This window comes from Eumetopias jubatus, unplaced genomic scaffold, assembly GCF_037043125.1.
Source record: "Eumetopias jubatus isolate StellerSeaLion01/CBP00866 unplaced genomic scaffold, mEumJub1_p1.0 scaffold_11, whole genome shotgun sequence".
NCBI classification, from domain to species: domain Eukaryota; kingdom Metazoa; phylum Chordata; class Mammalia; order Carnivora; family Otariidae; genus Eumetopias; species Eumetopias jubatus.
The window spans coordinates 32,089,604-32,110,300 of NW_028274817.1; the positions used below are offsets into that span (position 1 = coordinate 32,089,604).

Below are 20,697 nucleotides of genomic sequence, written 5' to 3' on the forward strand. Positions count from 1 at the left end.
CCAAAGCAATCTTGAAAAAGAACAAAATGGGAGGTATCATAATCCCAGATTTCAAGATATACCACAAAGCTGTAGTAATCAAAACAGGTATGCTACTGGCGTAAAAATAGACACATAGATCAATAGAACAGAATAGAGAGCCCAGAAATAAACCCCCTATTATATGGTCAATTAATCTTCCACAAAGGAGGCAAGAATATGCAATGGGAAAAAGACAGTCTCTTCAACAAATGGTGTTGGGAAAATTGGACAGCTACATGCCGAAGAATGAAACTGGACCACTTTCATACACCATACACAAAAATGAAATTGAAATGGATTAAAGACTTAAATGTGAGACCTGAAACCATAAAAATCTTAAAAGAGAGCACAGGCAGTAATTTCTCAGATTTCGGCCATAGCAACATTTTTCTAGATATATCTCCTGAGGCAAGGGAAACAAAAGCAAAAATAAACATTAGGACTATATCAAAATAAAAAGCCCCTGCACTGCAAAGGAAACAACAAAACTAAAAGACAACCTACTGAATGGGAAAAGATACTTGCAAATGACACATCTGATAAAGGGTTGGTATCCAAAATGTATAAAGAACTTATACAACTCAACACCAAACCCGCAAATAACCCATTTACAAATGCGCAGAAAACATGAACAGACATTTCTGCAATGAAGACATCCAGATGGCCAACAGACACATGAAACGATGCTCAACATCCCTCCCCACCAGGGAAATGCAGATCAAAGCCACAGTGAGGTGGTAGCGGCTGTGGTGGCCATGGGTCAGTAGCTGACATGCAGCTCCTTGTCCACGCCCAGGAGCTACACACCCTCAAGGTGACCGGCCAGGAGATGGTCGCCCAGATAAAGGCTCATGTAGCCTCACTGGAGGTCATCACTCCAGAAGATCAAGTTGTGCTCTTGGCAGGCACACCCCTAGAGGATGAGGCTATCCTGGGTCAGTGTGGAGTGTAGGCCCTGATTGCCCCGGAAGTAGCTGGCCCCACGCTTGGAGGTTGAAGTCCACGGTTCCCTGGCCCGTGCTGGGAAAGTAAGAGGGCAGACTCCCAAGGTGGCCAAACAGGAGAAACAGAAGAAGAAGACAGGCTGAGCCAAGCGGTGGATGAGTACAACCGGCACTTTGTCAATGTTGTGCCCACCTTTGGCAAGAAGAAGGGCCTCAGTGCCAACTCTGAAATCCACTGTAATCCTGGCTTTCCCTAATAAAGCCACTCAGTCCAGCCGAAAAATAACAACAGCAACAACGCAATGAGATATCACCTCCCAGTTGTCATAATGGCTAATATAAAAAACACAAGAAACAACAAGTGTTGGTGAGGATGTGGAGAATAAAGAACCCTCGTGCATTGGTGGTGGGAATGCAAACCGTTGCAGCCACTGTGGGAAACAGTATGCAGGTTCCTCAAAAAAATTAAGAATAGAATTACCATATGATCCAGTAATTCCACTACTGGATATTTACCCAACAAATATGAAAACGCTAATTCACAAATATATGTACATATATACCCTATGTTTGTTGCAGCATTATTTACAATAGTCAAGATATGGAAGCAGCCCAGGTGTCCACTGATAGGTGAATAGATAAAGACAACGAGGTATATATATGCAATGGACTATTACTCAGCCATAAGAGAGAATGAAATCTACCATTTGCAACAACATGGATGGATTTAGAGAGTATAATTATAAGTGAAATAAATCAGTCAGAGAAAGACAAATACCATATGATTTCCCTTGTAAGTGGAATTTACGAAACAATGAACGAGCAGAGGGAGAAAAAAGAGACACCCAAACCAAAAAACAGACTCTTAAGTACAGAGAACAAACCAGAGGGGAGGTGGGTGGGGGGATGGGTGAAACAGGTGAAGGGAATTAAGAGTACACCTACCATAATGAGCACGGAGACATGTATAGAATTGTAGAATCACTATATTGTATACCTGAAACTAATATAACACTGTATGTCAACTATACTGGATTTAAAGGTTTTTTTTAAATAATAAAATAAATAAAAACAATTAGCTATGGTTCTCATTAACCCTTCAATATTATTTTCTGATTTTGATGTAAGTCCAACTTAAAAAGAACTAACTAAGCTTCAATATTGAATGTTAGAGTTAGAGCCCCCTGTAATTTGAGCAAAACTTAAATATTTTTCCTACAGAGAGGAAATTCACATGAAATTAACCATTTGAGAGTGAACAATTAAGTGGTTTACAATACCGTATACCCATTGGCACTATCTAGTTCCAAAACTTTTTCATCAGCCCAAATGGAAACCCCATCCCCATTAAACAGTCGCTCCGAAATTCCCATCCCCCAACCCCCGGCAACTACTAATCTGGTTTCTGTTTGTTTGGATTTGCCTATTCTAGACATTTCATGGAAGCGGAATCCTACAACATGTGACCTTTTGTGTCTGGCTTTTTCACTGAACAATGTTATCAAGTTCATCCGTGTTGTAGCAGGTATCTATCTGTATTTTATTCCTTTTGTGTGGCTGAATCATATTTCATGGCATGTATACACCATACTTTGTTTATTCATTGATATATTGATGAATATTTGGGCTGTTTCTACCTTTCTGGCTGTTGAATTAGACTTCTAACGGTTCAGTCAAGCGGCAAAACGCCTGTCTATCTCCCTCCCTTCCACATGATGAGCTTAGCTACCCTAGAAAAAGGACTGTGACTGCTTTAAGTATTTTGGCTCTGTTTCCCAGAACTGTCTTTTTTTATCTGCAAGCCAAGGACAAATCTGTCTCACCACCCCAAGCCTCCACAACAGAAAAATTAATCCATCTCCACAGCATAAACTGCTCCTTCCCTTCCTCTGCCTCCCTGCTGACCAGCCCTTCCCCGAATAGGGAGTCTTTCAACCTCTGCTTTTGCTTTCCTGAAATTTTCCATCTGTTATTTGCCGTCCATGCATTTGGTCCTGTGCAAGCGATCTGACACAGGCAAGAGTATTTTTTTTTCTGATCTAGACCCTCCCTTAAAAATAGTTTGATATTATATAACTCAGCTACTCCTTAGCATCACTTTAACAACACATTTAAACAGAATTCATATGAACCATGTTTCAGCTTTTCCCTCCTCCTGCCCCCCATTCCCACTCCATCATGGTTGACCAGCCTTACGTCCGGGTTTTGGACGTATACTCAAAGAGTATATTTTAGTTACGTAAACAAATTCCTACAGATGTTATTTTTCTGACATAACAGGATGCCTCAGTCTAGGTAAGCTGCTCATTTCCTCTTTAGAAGCACCGTGAAGATTGAGTATATGGTGAGAAATACAGGTCAGTAGGATCAGATCGCCCCCTGGGTGCCCCTCAGATCACACTGTGTCAGCAGCTGGCTTCTCTGGATAGCAGAAGGCCTAGTCAGGTAGCCAGCATAAGAACCATATCCTTCACACTTCTACTCGAGGTGACCTTATTTCTGGATGTTCCTTAGCCCTGTATTGCACTAAAAAAATAATGGTCATTGGGATTCTAAAACCAGAGGGGACGGTGTGTATATCTCCTTAGACAGTGCTAGTTTACCCAAAAGACGGTCTAAGCACATGCTTGCAAACCTGGGGCACCAACTTTTTTTGGGGGGGGGTGGGAGAATTTGGTCCTTATTTTATATAAGACATCAAGATTGTCATTGTGGGGAAAAAAAGAGTATGTCTTAGAGTGCTGTATACTTAGTTGATGGTACATTGTTATTGTATTTTTAAAGTTATCATACAGTAAAACTGACACTTTAGTGTACTACATGTTTTAGCAATGAAATTTCTGATCAGATCTTTAGACTCGCTTACTTATTTTCTTTTCCTCTTTGATGTGAGGTTGTACTTGAGGACTTAGAGTTTACTGTATGTAGTTTACTATGACAGATAACATGGAAAAAAAACCCTATAATACAAGGGAGGGAGCAGTCGGAGCAAATGTATTAAGGCAGAAAAACACAGGGAATGGTTAGTAAAGGGGAGTAGTCCAATTTAAAAAAAAATATTTTATTTATTTATTTGACAGAGAGAGAGAGAGAGAGCACAAGCAGGGGGAGCAGCAGAGGGAGAGAGAGAAGCAGGCTCCTCGCTGAGCAGGAAGCCCGATGCGGGGCTGGATCCCAGGACCCTGGCAGACGCTTAACGACTGAGCCACCCAGGCGCCCCTGTGTAACTGTTTTTGATATTTTAAGGCTCGCACAGTTTAGGAGCAAAATTTCTACAAAAGCTGATTGCATTTGAATATCTGTTTTCATTCATTTATTCAGTCAACAAATATTAGCTGAGTACCCACTATGTACCAGGCCCTATTTCTAAGTCTCAGAGATAAGGCATGAACAAAACCAAGTCTCTGCCCTCGTGGAACTTGCACTCTGGTGAGGCATAGATAATAAATTAGTCAACAAATAGGTACCCTATCATGATGTGGTGATAATTATTAGAAGGAAAATTAAAGCAGGATGAGGGAATAGAGCGAATTTTATGTCAGGTCAGGGGCAGCCTCTCTTGGGGGTGATGTATGACGAGAGACGTCAATGTGGTGAAAAGGTAAACTATGCGAAGGTTCAGGGCAAGAACATTCCAGGCCACGGGAGCAGCAAATCTGAAGGTTCTGAGGCAAGAATATGTTTGGCATGTTCTGACAATGACAAGGAGAAGAGGGCGCCCGGAGCAGGGTGTTCAAAGCAGTGAGACATGAGGCCTGAGAGGTGGCCAGAATAACGAACATGGAGGGCCATATTGGCCCACGATTCGGATTTTGGATTTGATTCTAAGAGTCACTGGAACCCACTGAAAAAGGCTCACATGATGTGATTCATAGTCTAAAAAGCCCTCTGCTTGCTCCTGTCTGTGTATAGGTTAAAATCATCCCCCCCCCCCCCCCGCAATTCCTGATGACCAGTTGACGTGGCCTCCTGAAAAGTCCTGTCTTATTTTGGACAAGGTGAAATTGGCCTTAAGTGCAGACCCCAGGAGAACGCAGTAGGATTCTAGTTCTCTGCCTTTAGTGTTGTAGTCTCCGTGTCTTCCTTCCTGGTAGACATGGTCCAAGGCCCCTCCTCCGAGGCTGGCTGGAAGGGCCCTACTCAGCTTTAAGGACACACACCCCTTGTGCAACTCTGGTAGTTCTCGTCCCTAAGCCTGTGGGGAGGATGGCTTTGTCCCTACATCGCTGTTAACCTGGTGGCATTTCATTACTTGGGCTCTCCAAAAGAATTACTGACCCAATCAATGGTGGGGCTCTTGATGCTCTGAGACTTGTCCTATTGCCTTGCTCTGACACCTGTGGTGTCAAAGCATATTTGCAAAAGCTCCCCCAGTGATTGTCGCAAAAGCCCCTTTTTCCTTTTCTCCAGAAGGATAAGCACGTACCTGGATATGCTTATAACATAATTTAGAACCTAGAGTGCTCAAATTACCACATTGTTCCAGGAATAGCTTTCATTCTGTTTTTTTTTTCCCGTCTCAGAGAAAAACCGAGAAGTGAAGTTTTTTACCAACCAAATGGTAGAACCAGATTTAGAATTGAGAAAGAGCTATTTGTGAAAAGTATGAATCTATGTCATTATATGTGGCTTTGTTGCTAAAGATATACTAATTTGCCATATAAAATTCCCCCTTCCTCAGTGCCTAGACTCTCAACTTTGCTGACATTTATTCAGATCCTATTTTTACTTACTGTTTTTTAATTAAACTCTACACCCAATGTGGGGCTTGAACTCACAACCCCAAGATCGAGAGCTGCATGCTCTACCGACTGAGCCAGCCAGGTGCCCCTTGGGTCCTATTTTTAAAAAAGAAGCTTCCCCCTACCACTTTTATTTGAAAGTATGTTTAAAACCTGCAACTTCTCAGGAAAAGTATGGAGACTGCTTTATTTTTGTTGCAGGCATTGTAAAACTAAATAACCAAGACTAGTATTAGCTTGAACTTTACCTTGGAATATGTCCACGAAGAAGAAAGAAAGCCAGACTAATCTTGAGTTTCTCTCCTCCAGCTTTTTGTATCAAGGACCCTCTGATATAAGCAAGTGAAAGCTTTTCAATTACTTATTGTAGCGTGGGTCCATCTCGAAATTCTGCATACTCAGAATGGAGATTTTTGCCCCCATTCCTGTCTCCTCTTTCTCCATGTTTTTCAGTCACTGTTTTACTTCATTTGGATTCCTTATCGTTCAAACCACATTATTTGGGAGGATGAGCTGTGGTTTGAATCGGATTGTCAGTTCTGATTTGGGAGGAAGGTTTATGAGACTCAACAGTGCTGTAGCTCATTGTTCAGTATTCCAAGAAATATCACTGCTCTGATTCTCAAGGTTTTCAAAATCTTACAAAGAATGTTGGACAGCTAATGTGTTTCAGCCATATTATTTCAGAACAAGTCTCTTTAGAGATTAGTGATGCCCCCCCCCACCCCTCCCCAAAGCTGACTTTGGCTATAATAAGGTTTATTTAAGTAAAATAAAGTCAGCTAACTGAAGATTAGCCTCCACATGCCTTTGCTATAATGCAAAATCTACAGTCACCCCGAAGTCAAAATTTGGCAAACTTTGCAATGTGGGGTGCCACACTGCTGACTTTTATTATTTTGGAAAGGGAATAAGTATCAGCCAGGTGCACAAAGAGAACTCTCTCTTTCTCTCTCTCTGCTCAAGAATTTTCTCCCTGGCAATCTACAGATGGAGTTAATATGGCCATCTTAAAATGAAAATATCCCATGGATAGGTTAAATATATTGCCTTTGATTAGGTAGCAAGCAGGCTGTTAGGGGTTAGAGCTGAGATTGGCACACTTTTTCTGTAATGATCCAGATAGTAAATATTTCAGTCTTTGTGGGCCAGATGGTCTCTGCTACAACTACTTAATTCTGCTTGTTGTAGTGTGAAAGCAGTCATAACACATAGCTGAATGGTCATGGCTGTGTTCCAATAAAACTTTATTTACAAAAACAAAGCAGTATGAATTTGGCCCACGTTCCATAGTCTGCTGACCCCTAGATTATAACGCTTAATTAGAGTAGAGCATAGGTTTCTTGGCAGAATTATTTCAACACAGCTAGGGATATCATGAAATTACTGGATAACTAAGACACTGCCTTGAGGTAGGGTGGCTACTTTATAATTTTGCCATTGACCTTAGTGTCTTCATTCTACTCAGAGTCACCTCATCTGCTCCTTTTAGGCTGGAGGCTAAAACAGTAGAAACTGTGGATATGTCTTTTTCATTGATCTTGTTCTCATAATTCCCTTAGAAATAACAAGACCTGACATTTTTATACATTAGAATTTCTAGATGTCTTGCTGATAGCACATTTCATAAAGCACCTGGTGACCTTAAAAAAGATTTTTATAGGAGCAATTTAGAGTCGAATAAATAGAATTAATTTCAATGCATCTCACTCCATTGTATAATTTGGCACTTGGCCAAACATCATGTTCCATTGTTTTGTTCTGTTCGAAGCCTTTTTGAACTCATGTAAATAGTTTTGCACACGTACTAAGACATGTATTTGTTTATTATTTTATATCCTAATAACCATGTATAACTATTCTGTTTTTCCATTGAGGCCTAGGGGGGGAATATCCTTCAATGAGCACTTCCACATCTGTTTTCTCATTTAATATAATTTAATTATTTTTGCAGATGAATCATAGGGAAGATAAAGTTACTTGCCCAAGGTCACCCAGCTAGTTAAGAGTGCAGCCAAGCTTCCAAAACAGGTCTGTTTGACTCCAGAGGCTATGCGTTTTCCACTACATCACAATTGCCTACAGGAAGCTACTTGTAGCTCTTGGCGGGCTTTATCTTTTTCTTTTTTTTTAAATCCAAGCTGTTTTTAAGTAAATCATAGGAGAACTGAGTAACATAGTATTTAATTCTTCTCATATATTTTGGAAGTACATATTTTCAAAAGGAGATATGGTGGATGCTTTTGTTTAAACAACCATGGTTCTATGACTAGAATATTTCCAAATAAGGGTGACTTCCAAAAATTATTTGCTTTCTTGGCAGTCTTCATACATTCTTTGTGAATGCAACTAGATTTCCCATCTTCCTTGTTTAGGAAAGAATCATATGTTAATAACATTTTTTGAAAGGTGTGGCTTGGTGATATTCTTTTCAGATTTGAAATAACTAAACTTCCTGGCATCATAAGTTCAAATCATGGAGAAGCCAGCTCATTATAAGTTCGACGTTCTGAAATTGATTTTTGTTTGAGCATGGCTTTGTGTGGCCCTGAATGTGCATATGAGTTAGGGGTAAAAGTAACTGCCAAAATCTTAAGATACAGATATTTAAGCCTTTTCATCAGATATGGGATAAATTCCTTTCTGTTGGAATGTTTTGGTTTTTTTTTTTTTTCCTCTTGGGCAGAGCAAAAAACACCACAATGAATCACTGCATGATTAAAAAAAAAAAAAGGCGGGGCTGGGAGAATTGACCCATAAAATGGTTACAGCGTATATGACTCTCAGACCTCAATCAAAATATTGTTGTGCAAAAATATAACTACTTTCCCTCACATCTGTATTTCAGACATTGAGCATCAAGGGCTCAATGATGGGGGGATTTTGGGGAAAAAAACCCCACTAACCTCAGTCCTCCTTAGGGTCTTCTCAAGGTTGTCAGCATCACACTGTCAACCTCTTATGTGGGTGCCAAGGTGTTGGGGGGTAATTGGGGTGATAGCAGTGATGAGAGGATGGGTACATAGTTATCAAGCAGAGGTCAATACAGGTTACTGCTAAGATGTCCACTCTCCTGGCCCATGTGTTTCCTTTGAGTCAGAGGTCTTTGGTTACCTTCCTACTGCCCTTGGGGCTCAGGAAACTTTGCCAGCTTTGCATGTAGACCTGCGTGCAGAGAATAGCTCACGGTCATTGCTTTCTAGGGTCTGGATGCTTCCCTGCTAGAAGTGCTATGAAATGAAGTAAAAGGTTCTTGGTTGCCTTCAAGAATGTCTTATGGTTTGACTTCATTCCTCTCCCCCCGGGTTGGAAGAATCCATTTCTAGCATGAAGAAAAGCCTTCTCCCTTTCTCTGTTTTAAAGGACCTCTATCCCTGTGGAATTTCTTCCTCTATGAGCTTAGACTTTTTGAATCCCCGAACTTGCAAGCTACTTCTGTATTTTGCTGAGGTGCCCTCCCTCTTTCCCTTCAGGCAACGAGAACGGAGCCAGCTACCTGCTTGGATGGAGGGAAGAGGAAGGGGAGAAAAAACTGAGAGCGAAGAGTTGAAGCCTCAAAATATTATCCGTTCACCTTATTCATTACAACCAATAAATTGCTTTTCTGTGAAGTTTTCCCAGTACTTGACACACTTGGCTTTGGAGTACAGAAAGAACTGTGGTATGGTGACTTTCATAAAAGCCGAGTCCTTAAAAGCCTCCCAGTGTTCTCATGTGGGGCCACGGTGCTGAACAAAGGGATGCTCTTGTGAGAGTTTTGACTTCTCTTCAAAAAAAAAAAAAAAAAAAAAAAGATTTTATTTATTTATTTGAGAGAGAGAGAGAACACAAACGGAGAGGGAGGGGCAGAGGGAGAGGGGAAGCAGACTGCCTACTGAGCAGGGAGCCTGATGCGGGGCTTGATCCCAGGACTCTGGGATCATGACCCAAGCTAAAGGCAGACGCTTCACTGACTGAATCACCCAGGCGCTCCTTGACTTCTCTTTCTCAGCATAGAACAGCTTTCTGGAAGCTGTCTTTGCTTGCCAATCTCAGCAGCTAGGCAATCCTCCCTCTGGGCTCTCCTCAAGTTCCCCCTTCCTATTGCTCCCTCCTGGCAATTCCGCCGCTCTAGGGAGCAACCAGCTCTCCCCTCAAGGTCTGCTGTGTGACTAAGGACCATGTCAACATGAGCTATGGAATCAATCATCTTCAGATGGATTTGGGGTTTTCTAATTATCATTGATACTGATTACAGAACAGTTGATTGCGCCACAACAAAGTACATAATTTTCAGACATAAGACCACCAAAATGGCCAGACATGCTGTACTGGAAGAAATACAGCTCAGAAACTGAGACTCAGGGAAGTTAAAGGGCTGGTCTAGGTTCAAACAGCAAGTTCATGAACGTGATTAAAAGCCACCCCTGAGAACCCTGCTAAGGGCAGGGTTGTGATAACATTCAAATACATTGCAAAAGACTCTCTGGCTGTTTGATGAGTCTAATAAAACAGTAGCACTGACTGATAAAACAACATCATATAATAATGGTCGGCATGGGTTCTAAACCCTGGCTGCCGAGTTCCTAAGCTAGTGTCACCACTTAGAAACTGTGAAACTGGGCCTTGTTACTTTTCCTCTCTGTGCCTCAGGGTCCTCATCTGTAAGGTGAGAATAATAATAGCACCTGCTTCATGGCTTGTTATGAAGTTTGAATGAATTAATATATGTAAAAGCACGGAGGATAGCACTTGCCTCATTGTGGGCATTTATATTGTTTGTTATTATGAAATTACCATTACTTCAGAATAATATCCCAGTGATGCATTCAGAGAAGATAAATGTGCATGTGAAGACTGAAGGACATCAGAACAAAGTCTGTAATCACCGCAGAACTGGGGTAATCACTTACTCACTTGTTAAACATCCAGGGAAATCATGGGTTCATTAGATGCTATAATAATTTTAATATCAGTGTGTCTGAAAGCTGTAACGTGACTTGGAAACTTTGTTTTTAATAATATATGATTATAATAGGTTTGAAAATGCTCATCTTTTATAATGTGTTAAGACAGTAAAATGATGGAGGGGACATAAATGCTATAACTAGCAACTGAAAACTAAAAATGAAAGCAACAATAAAATACCATGATTCCTCTATTGTCAATAACAAAAACATGTTTAAGTGTTGTTGAATATGTTTTGAAATGCTATTCTAGAGGTGCCTGGGCGATGCAGTTGGTTGGGTGACTCAGTTGGGCGCCTCGGTTTCAGCTCAGGTCACGATCTCATGGGTCGTGAGATCGAGCCCCGTGATGGGCTCCATGCTCAGCAGAGTCTGTTTGAGTTACTCTCTCCCTCTCCCTCTGCTCCTCCCCACTTCACGCACGCTCTCTTTCTCTCAAAAGTAAATAAATAAAATCTTTTAAAAAATAAAATAAATACATAAATCTTAAAAAAGAAAAAGCAATGCTATTCTAATACATTGCTGCAGTTTGGAGAGTTAACTTGGGAAAAAAATATTCCAGGAAACAATATTTCTTAAAATGTTGGAAATTGTTTGTCTCTTTGACATCATAATCCCAATTCTAGAAATCTATCTTAAGAAAACAAATGTGTAACCGAAATTAATATTTATCTATATAAATTCCATTTTAAGTTTAAATTAGGAATTAGAAGTAACCTAAAAGCTCAACAATTGAATGGTAATAAATAATGATATACCCATATTAAGACATATCATGCAGGATTAGAAGTCATGCTTTTAATAAATGTTTAATGGCATGGAGGGGAGTGCTCACAATGTAATGTCAAGTGACTGAAATAGGATGAAGAGACCTGCATATACAGAATCTCAGCAATTGTGTTTAGTTGTATCTAGTAGAATGCTGACTATAGTAGGTTATTCAAATAGGGTTTTGTTTTTTCTCATATAACAAAAAAATGTGGAGATAGAATGTCCAAAGCTTGTGCCTTGTCTCCACAATGTCATCAATGTCCCAGGCTCCTTCTGTCTTTACATTTACTATCCTTGGCCTGTGGCTTTTGTCCTCAGGCTTGTCACCTCAAGGTCACAAGGTGGCTGCTCCATATCCAGCCTCACATGCTTGCTCCAGGCCAGAAAAAAAAAAAAAAGAAAGAAATAGCAAGGGGAATCTGGTGCTCCCTATACGAAGCAAGTCAAATGTTGCTAGAAACCTTCAATAAACTTTCCTTTACATCTCATTCATCTAGAACTCTGTCACACTATTACTCCTAACTTCAAAGACTGGGAAACACTGGTTTTTAGCTAGGAACATTGCTATACTGGACAGAATTGGATTTCTTCAGTAAGGAAGACGGAGAGAATGCATATTAGACTACTAGCAGGATTTCTTATATCTGGTGCTACTAGAGTTAAAAAAAAAAAAGTGTAACACAAACAGCTATCCCTTTATTCTCTTGCCTAGGTAAAAGACTGAAGCACTATATACCAAAATGTTAACAATGTTTATATTTTAGTGGTAGGATTCCAAGTGTTCTTAATCTTATTTATAATTTTCTGTACAGTTTCTGACTTGCAATGGCTTGACTTATGGTTTTTCTCCTTTATGATGATGCAAAAAGCATTTTGCATTCAGTAGAAACCATATTTGGAGTTTTTGAATTTTAATCTTTTCCCAGGCTAGCGATATGTGGTAGACTCCTCTCTTGTGATGTGATCTCAGGAGTATACGACTCATATCCTCATACCCATTCTGTACCCATGCAACCATTCTGCTTTTCACTTTTGGTACAGTATTCAATGATTTACATGAAATAGTCAACACTATTATAAAACAGGCTTTATGTTAAATGATTTCCCCAACTGTAGGCTAATGGAAGTGTTTTGAGCACGTATAAGGTAGGTGTGGCTAAGCTATAATGTTTGGTAGGTTAGGTGCATTAAATGCATTTTCAATTTATGGTATTTTCAACTTACGATGGATTTGTTGGGACATAACCCCATTGTAAGTTGATGAAGACCTGTGTTCTGCAAGTTTTCTATAGTGAACATATCCTACTCTCGTAATCAGATTTTTTAAAAAAAGCAATTTTTAAACAAAAATTTACAGATATTTCATTTCTGCTGTGGTTATAATAGCAAACATTGAACAAACAACCCATATATTAATCAATTGAAGACTAAAGAATTATGATATGTTCATAACATGTGACATCATAAAAGCTTAAAAAATTAAATACATCTAAGTATACTGATGTAGAAAATGCTCATGATGTGAGATTTTAAAAAGTAAATTTCAGAACACTACAATCCCGTTTATTTTTTTAAAATACAGAGAAATCTGGACAAGGCAGAGGTATCCTTATAAACATTAAAGAGGCTCTCCAAGGCTATTTCCCAGCTATTAAGTTTTCTTGGGGAAGCAGTATTGAGGGAAGAAAATATTCTTTATTGTTTTTTAAATGAATACTTCTTGTATTTGAACTCCTTTTTACAACAAGGACATAATGTTTTATTATTCAGTCTAAATATATGAAAAATAAACAAAATATTTAAATTAGTCCACTAAAGGGTTGTGGCCTTTAAGTCTCCAAATTTCTGGTTTGGGGACAGGAAATTTTGTTCCTTTTGGGTAGAGTGAAGTATGAGATGTTGCCTTCCACAACTTCAGAACTGTGTTGTTGAATGATTGAGTTGATAGGACACATGGCTATCAGTGAGGAAAGGGGTCCGAGAGCCCAGCAGAGCTGGAAGGGTGGTAGCAGACCAAAAGATGGATTGCATTCTGGAGGGCAACTCCAAGCTTTAATCACTGTTAAGGCAAGCCTTCAGGGTGGAACAGTCAGATCCTTTTACTTGGTGGTCTTTGATTTCACAGGAATATTTGCTTTAGTTCTCGATTGCCAAAAATGCTCCTATTGTCGTTCTGCAAGCCGTTTACAGCCTTCTTTCCTGGGAGGTGGTGGCAGATGACATCTTGGAGCACAACGCACATGGTCCCTGTTCTCTTTCTGCAATCAGAGGGCCCATGATTACCCCCTTGGAATTACTGCAGCCTTAATGTACACGGCATGGGAAAGGCTTATGGCAAGGGGCAAATAGGACCGTGGCTCCAAAATGAATTTTTTTCCACTTGTGTCGTTTAAATATGCCGAAAACACTGAAGAATGCGAGACCACATTTTATGTATAAAAGCTCCTGTTGGGGGTGGTTGTGGAAAAAAATGTTTCAACTCAAAACACTGAACTTTTAGCATTTCTGCCAAACCAGCTCCCCCCCTCCCCCCGCCCCGCTTTTGTAAGGCAACAAAGTAAAAACAAGCAGCTTCTACTCCCAAGACTGCACATTCTCCTTTTGGCAGCTCTGTGTGCTCTTTTGATTTATATGGTTTGTTTAATTAAAAGTATGAAGAATTTTCTTTCTCAAATTCTTTCCCACATTCTTTGATTCCCCATGTCTAGGCTTCAAGGATTTTTCCATCTGCTCCTTCTAATCACCCAGAGAAATCTAAAAGAGGCTCGCCTAACTTCTCTCTTTTGCCTGTTGTGGAGCCGACAATGTGAGAGTGAGAAAGTCTATTACTTGTTTCAGTTTCTGTTTTCTTCTCTGGCCACCTGAGAATCAGATACAAAAATTAACAAATATATATGTGAGGTGCTTGAGAAGTCATTAAAGATCTGGGCAACGAAGTGTAAAGAGTTCTAATGTTACATTTGTACCTATTGTTTTGGATCTCATCTTGAGGGTTCTGGGGCTCTAGTTAATACTGAATAATAGTTAATAGTTAATACTGGCTTGCCTTTAAAGATTGATTGATTGATTGATTGGTTTGAGAGGGAGAGAGAGCGAGCACACAGGGGGAGGGGCAGAGGGAAAGAGAGAGTGAGTCTTAAGCAGACTCTGTGCCAAGCGCAGAGCCTGACATGGGGCTCAATCTCACAACCCTGGGATCACGACCTGAGCCAAAACCAAGAGCTGGGCAGACAACCGACTGCACCACTCAGGCGCCCCAAAATGGCTTGCCTTTAGATTCAATAGTAGGTATGAAAAATTCACAACATGGGATGGGGGGTGGGGAGACACCAGCAATGGCTGGTGCTTCTCCTTCCCTCTTGCAGACTGTGCCAAAGGATCTGCCATTCTTTTACCACCACCTCAGAGAGGTCGGTGGGGTCATCCTAGTGGAGGTTCTTTACTGCTATCATCCCACATGGCCACAAACTCTGTCCTTAAGGCCACTGTCTAGACCCACCACATCCACTTTCTGGAAGAAAGGGTCCTCCTGCATGGGGCAACCTTCCCTATCTGGAATGTGGGCAAGCAGGTGTAGAAGGTTGCTGTCTATTGTGATACGGATGAGAATAAGACCGGGAAGGCCTTCTACTGCTGGGGGCCTCCGAGGAAAGGCCCAAACCTGGGGTTCAGATCCTGCACTTCCCAGCAGCCGGGGCACCCTTCATCATCTGTTAGACCTCTGGGAGTGGGGGGAGTGATTGAGGACATCCTTAGGCTCCTGCATCCGCAAGGCGCAGGGACTTCCTTCACTCAAGCTGACAGACCCACAGCAGCCGCTCCCAGCCCCGGATGCGGACACTGCTCTGTGGCGAATCTGGTCTCCCCACCATCTGAGCAGGAGCTTTTCGGAACTTCCAGGCAGGATGCATCCCTCCACAACATTCACCTCTTGATCTACAGTAGCCTCCCCCTTATCTGCAGGGGAATACATTCCAAGACCCCCAGTGGATACCCGAAACCCGGGATATTGCCTAACCCTAGACATCCTTTGTTTTTTCTTATACATACCTATGCTAAAGCTTAATTTATAAATTAGGCACAGTAAGAGATTAACAACCATAATAATAAATAGAACAATTATAATAATATACTGCAGTAAAAGTTCAGTGAATGTACTCTGTCTCTCAAAATATCTTACTGGACTGTACTCACCCTTCTGGGGATGGTGCGAGATGATAAAATGCCTACCTGATGAGATGAAGAGGCGGGAGGGACGTCGGCGTGGTGATGCAGCATTAGGCTACTAGTGGCCTTTTGACAATATGTCAGAAGGAGGAGCATCCGCTGCCAGAGCACAGCTGATGGCGGGTGACTGAAGCTATGGAAATCGACTCCAGGGATGAGGGTCGACTGTGGGAAGGGCTCTGGTTCCCTGGACCTGGTGGAGAGGACAGTGGACATCTTGAGCGTGCAGCCCTGCAGGAGAGGATCCCTTCCCACCAGCAGGGCCGTGGATGTCAGAGCCCCACTGTGGGCCAACGCTGACCCTGGACACAGCCATCTGGTTATCTCGGACCGCAGACCCTGGTTGCGGACCTCAGCCACTCAAGGGGACTCTGTGCTAGTCTCTTTCGTTTAAAATGGGAAACTGCTTCTTTCAGGAGGGAGGCACGTTTTAAGGCTTGAATGAAATAAAAGTTAATCTATAAATTTAAAAAAATTTTAACTTATGTATTTTAGTAAAATTAGCTTTGCGACCTTTTAAAAATATCATTTCATGAAATTTTCACCCATTGAAAACTAGCAATCTGCATTTTATGCTTCCTGAAAGAACAGCTCTATGAATGCCTTCATGGGTTGTCAAACAAATATACTCAGGAGATGAATTTATGGCAGCATTCAGGAAACGGGGCAAGCCAAGCTGTGAAATTGCATCCTGTGTCATTTGGGATGCTGGGATGCCTGACTTGCTTACAACTGTTCTGGTAGGCTCTCTTCGGTACTGGTTGAGTAACCATCGCCCTTCTTGCTCTTTGTTGATTTCTGACATCTTTGAACAATTATCATTTTCAGAGTTTTGGAACAAAGGGGAAAATGCCTTGGCTCCAATATCCGTCCCTTTCAGAGCACTGAACATGTGATTGGAGAGTCTTGGTTTTCCTTGTTCCCCTGAGGACATAGGTATTGAAAAGAGAATTGGCTCAAGCTCACTGGTCTTACCCATCTGATATACGGTTGCTAATATGATATGATTGGCCAGACAGTTTGGGTATAATGTTGTGGCAGTGTGGCCACAGAATTTTAATTTCTTCCACAGGCTCTTTCGCTATTTTATTACTTTCCCCACTCGGGTCCATTTTTTTTTATTATTATTTATAAGGAAAAAAGTTACAGTCAGGTTATAGCTCTATGGCAGTGCCACATTAGCCATTTTGTGTTCAATTTTAATTTTTGACTGTCATGAAGTCTAAGATTTAAAGCGCTGATATGAATCATCCCAAGATGTTCTGCTTCTTAAGACAACATAATAGCCAGACCTTCAGGTTCCCAGTCCGGTTATTAACGTAATTCAACCAGCCAACCAGCCAAGCAGCGATCCAGTCCATTGCTCAGCCACTGAACCCCAACAAAAAGCTAATTTCTTCAGTTATAGCAATCTCGTTTAAAGGTTTATGATTTGCGTAATGCTCTTTTAACAGACTAGTTTTCCAGAGTGCATCTGGAAAGTGTGTCTGGAAAATGGAGATGCTATGGAAAACAGAGAAATAAACGTAGGGAAAAGGGGGATCATCTTCAGATGTGTTCACCATGTTTCCCTCCAGTTCTGTTTTTAGCATTTGACTACAGTCTGTTCAAGTCCACAGGCTATCATCATTCCTTCCATTCATCTCAAAGCAATTCATCATCATCTCCAAAGCGTGTTTTGATTTATTCCACTCATGGAAAGGATACACGCAAGGTTGGAGGTGAAATATTATCAGAGACTAGGGCTACAAAAATGAAATGCTTGGCTTTGTTCGTGGATGCTCCCCAAGTTTGATTGTGTACCTCCAGGTTTCTGCCACATGCCATTCTGTCCCTTTTGTACAAAAACACGCCTTGATTCCCTTGCACAACTGATTAATTCTTCAAAGGCCTCTGAGATTCAAATCAAGTGTCACTTCTAGAATGTCTTTCTTGACCTCTCCCCCAGGTAATAAATGATACAACAACTCCCATTTTTTAGTACTTCCTGTTAGCTAGAAAATGTCCCTTTTTTTTTGAGAGAGAGAGAGAGAGAGAGAGCGAGAGAGGTGAGGAGAAGGGCAGAGGGAAAGGGAGAGAGAGAATCTTAAGCAGGCTCCCCGCCCAGCATGGAGCCCGAGGCAGGCTCCATCTCACAAACCTGAGATCACGACTTGAGCTGAAATTCAAGAGTCCAACGCTTAACCGACTGCGCCATGGAGGTGCCCCCAGAAAATGTAATGTTTTGAAGTCATTATCCTTCAAGACTCTCCTTAGGTCATTGTTTTATTCTCACAACTACCTTATGAGACAGATATTAATGCAATCAACCCAAGAGAGAACTGCAGCTTAAAAATATTAACCAACTTTCTTAAGACTACACAGTTAGTATATGGTAGAGGCAATATTTGATCCCAAGCTCTGTGGTCTGTACTTTAAGCTTTTATAGCATTGTTTTCCAAAGTATGGCCCATAAAGCACTGCTGCTATGGGAGATGATTTGAGATGGCGCAGGACATCTTTATATGAATACTTTTCTATTTATTCATTTTTGTGAAACAAGGAATAAGAAAACAATTCAATTCTCAGCATTTTGCCTAAGTTGCCTCATATTTTTGTTTATTTATTTTTAAAGATTTAAAAAAAATTGGGGGTGGCGCCTGCGTGGCTCAGTCTTTAAGCATCTGCCTTCGGTTCAGGTCATGATCCCAGGGTCCTGGGATCAAGCCCCGCATGGGGCTCCCTGCTCCGCGGGAAGCCTGCTTCTCCCTCTCCCACTTCCCCTGCTTGTGTTCCCTCTCTAGCTGTGTCTCTCTTTGTCAAATAAATAAATAAAATCTTAAAAAAATTTTTTTTTTAAGTAATCTCTATACCCAACATGGGGCTCAAACCTACAACCTCAAGATCAAGACTTGCATGCTCTGACTGAGCCAACCACTTCATATTTGTATTTAAAGGAATAAAACATTATATATACAGTTGAAGATCTCTTTGTTGATCTCCCCAGATCTCATTCCTTTTCAACCCTCCTTAGAGGTAGCCACTGTCCTAAATTGAGTGGATATCATTCCTTTACAAGTTTTTAAACTACTGCCAGGTACCTATTTATCAATATACAAGATGTAGCATTGTTTTGCTTGTCTTCCAGCTTTATATAAATAGCATACCATATGTGTTATTTTGCAACTTGTTTTGTTCACTCCACATTTTGTTATTGATACCTGTTTGATACACACGGGTTTTGTTCCTGCGTTTCAAATGCTGTGGACCATTCCATTATATCAATATGTCAGATTTATTTAAACATTCTCCTCTTGATTCACATATAAATTTTTCCCACTGTTTGATATTGCAAATAATACTGCACTTAGCATTCTTGTGCATGGATGTCTCCTTGTGTACATGTGCTAGATTCTCTTTAGGATACGAACTAAGAAGCAGAATTGCCTGGGCATCTTCAAATTTACAAAATATTACCAAGTGGCTCTCCAAAATTTATCAGTTTACACACCCACCAGCAGTTTATAAGAATTTCCTTTTCTCAAAATCATTTCTTAGTTTTTGCTAACCTTGCGAGTAGGAAATGTTATTTCATAGGGGCTTTTTACTTGCATTTCCTGATATTAGGTTGAAGGTTGAAGTAAGGTTGAAGGTTGAAGATCTTCTCATAGGCTTATTGTCCATTTGGATTTCTTTGGTTTTGAGTTGCCCATTTTTCCTTTTAGAAATTATTTAAAAAGTTATATCCCATAAAATCCATTCTTTTTGATGTACAGTTTTATGAGTTTTGACAAATGCATGGAATTGCCTAATCACCACCAAAAACAAGATATAGGAGAGGATGCCCCTTTGTAATCAATCCCTCTCTATCCAGGATCCCTGGAAACTTATTTTCCATACCAATAGTTTCATCTTATCCCAAATGTCACATAAATGGACCTATACAGTATGTATATTTTTAATGTTTGGCTGCTTTGACTGAGCATAATGTGTTTGAGATTCGTCCATGGGATGCATTTCAATAGTTCTTTTTTGGTGCCGAGTGGCATTCCATTGTATGGACCTACTGCACTGTTTATTTAGTGGAAGGATTGTTTCTGAATTTTGGCAATTATGAATGAAGCTGCTATGAAAGTTTGCATATAGGTTTTTGTGAAGCATAGGTCTTTATTTCTTGTGGGGAAATACCCAAGAGGAGGATTGCTGGTCATATGGTGAATATATGTTTAACTTTATAGGAAACTGTCAAACTGTTTTCCAGTGTGGTGGTGCCATTTTGCATTCCCACCAGCAATGTATGAGAGGTCTAGTGGCTCAACATTCTCACCGGCACTTGGTATTATCAGAGACTTTTTTTGGGGGGTTGGCCATGGGTATATAGAAACATCTCAGTGTGGTTTTAATTTGGATTTAACTAATTACTAATGATGTTCAGCATTTTTTTTCATGTGCATATTTGCTATCCATACATTTTCTTGGGTAAAGTGTCTGTTCAATCTTGTCCAATTTTTTAAATTGGGTCATGTGTTTCCCTATTACTGATAAAATAATATCGTTAATACAAGTCCTTTATCAGAAATGCGATTTGCAAATATTTTCTCCAAGTCTGTGGCTTTTTTTCTCATTATCTTAACAGTCATTCAAAGAGCAGAAGTTTTAAATTTTGATGGCGTTCAATTTGCCAATATTTTCTTTTATGGATGGTACTTTTGGTGTCACATCTAAGCAAACTTTGCCTAACCTGAGGTTAAAAATATTTTCTCCAATCCTTTCTTCTAGAATTTTACTCTCTTAGGACTTATGTCTAAGTCTGTGTTTCATTTGAGCTCATTTTTAATAGGATGAATGATTTTTTTAAAGATTTATTTATTTGACAGAGAGAGACAGCAAAGTGAGAGAGAGTGTGAGCGGGGGGGGGGGGCGGGGGGAAGGGCAGAGAGCGAGGGAGAAGCAGGCTCCCCGCTGAGCAGGGAGCCTAATTCAGGGCTGGATCCCAGGACCCTAGGATCATGACCTGAGCCAAAATCCAAAGTCAGCGGCTTAACTGACTGAGCCACCCAGGTGCCC

The 20,697-nt window shown here is 40.7% G+C and overlaps 1 pseudogene; it reads left to right on the top strand.

The window, feature by feature from the left end:
• The first annotated feature begins 787 nt into the window (after nucleotides 1-787).
• LOC114201416 (ubiquitin-like FUBI-ribosomal protein eS30 fusion protein pseudogene) lies at nucleotides 788-1,222 on the top strand (annotated as a pseudogene).
• The last annotated feature ends 19,475 nt before the right edge of the window (nucleotides 1,223-20,697 follow it).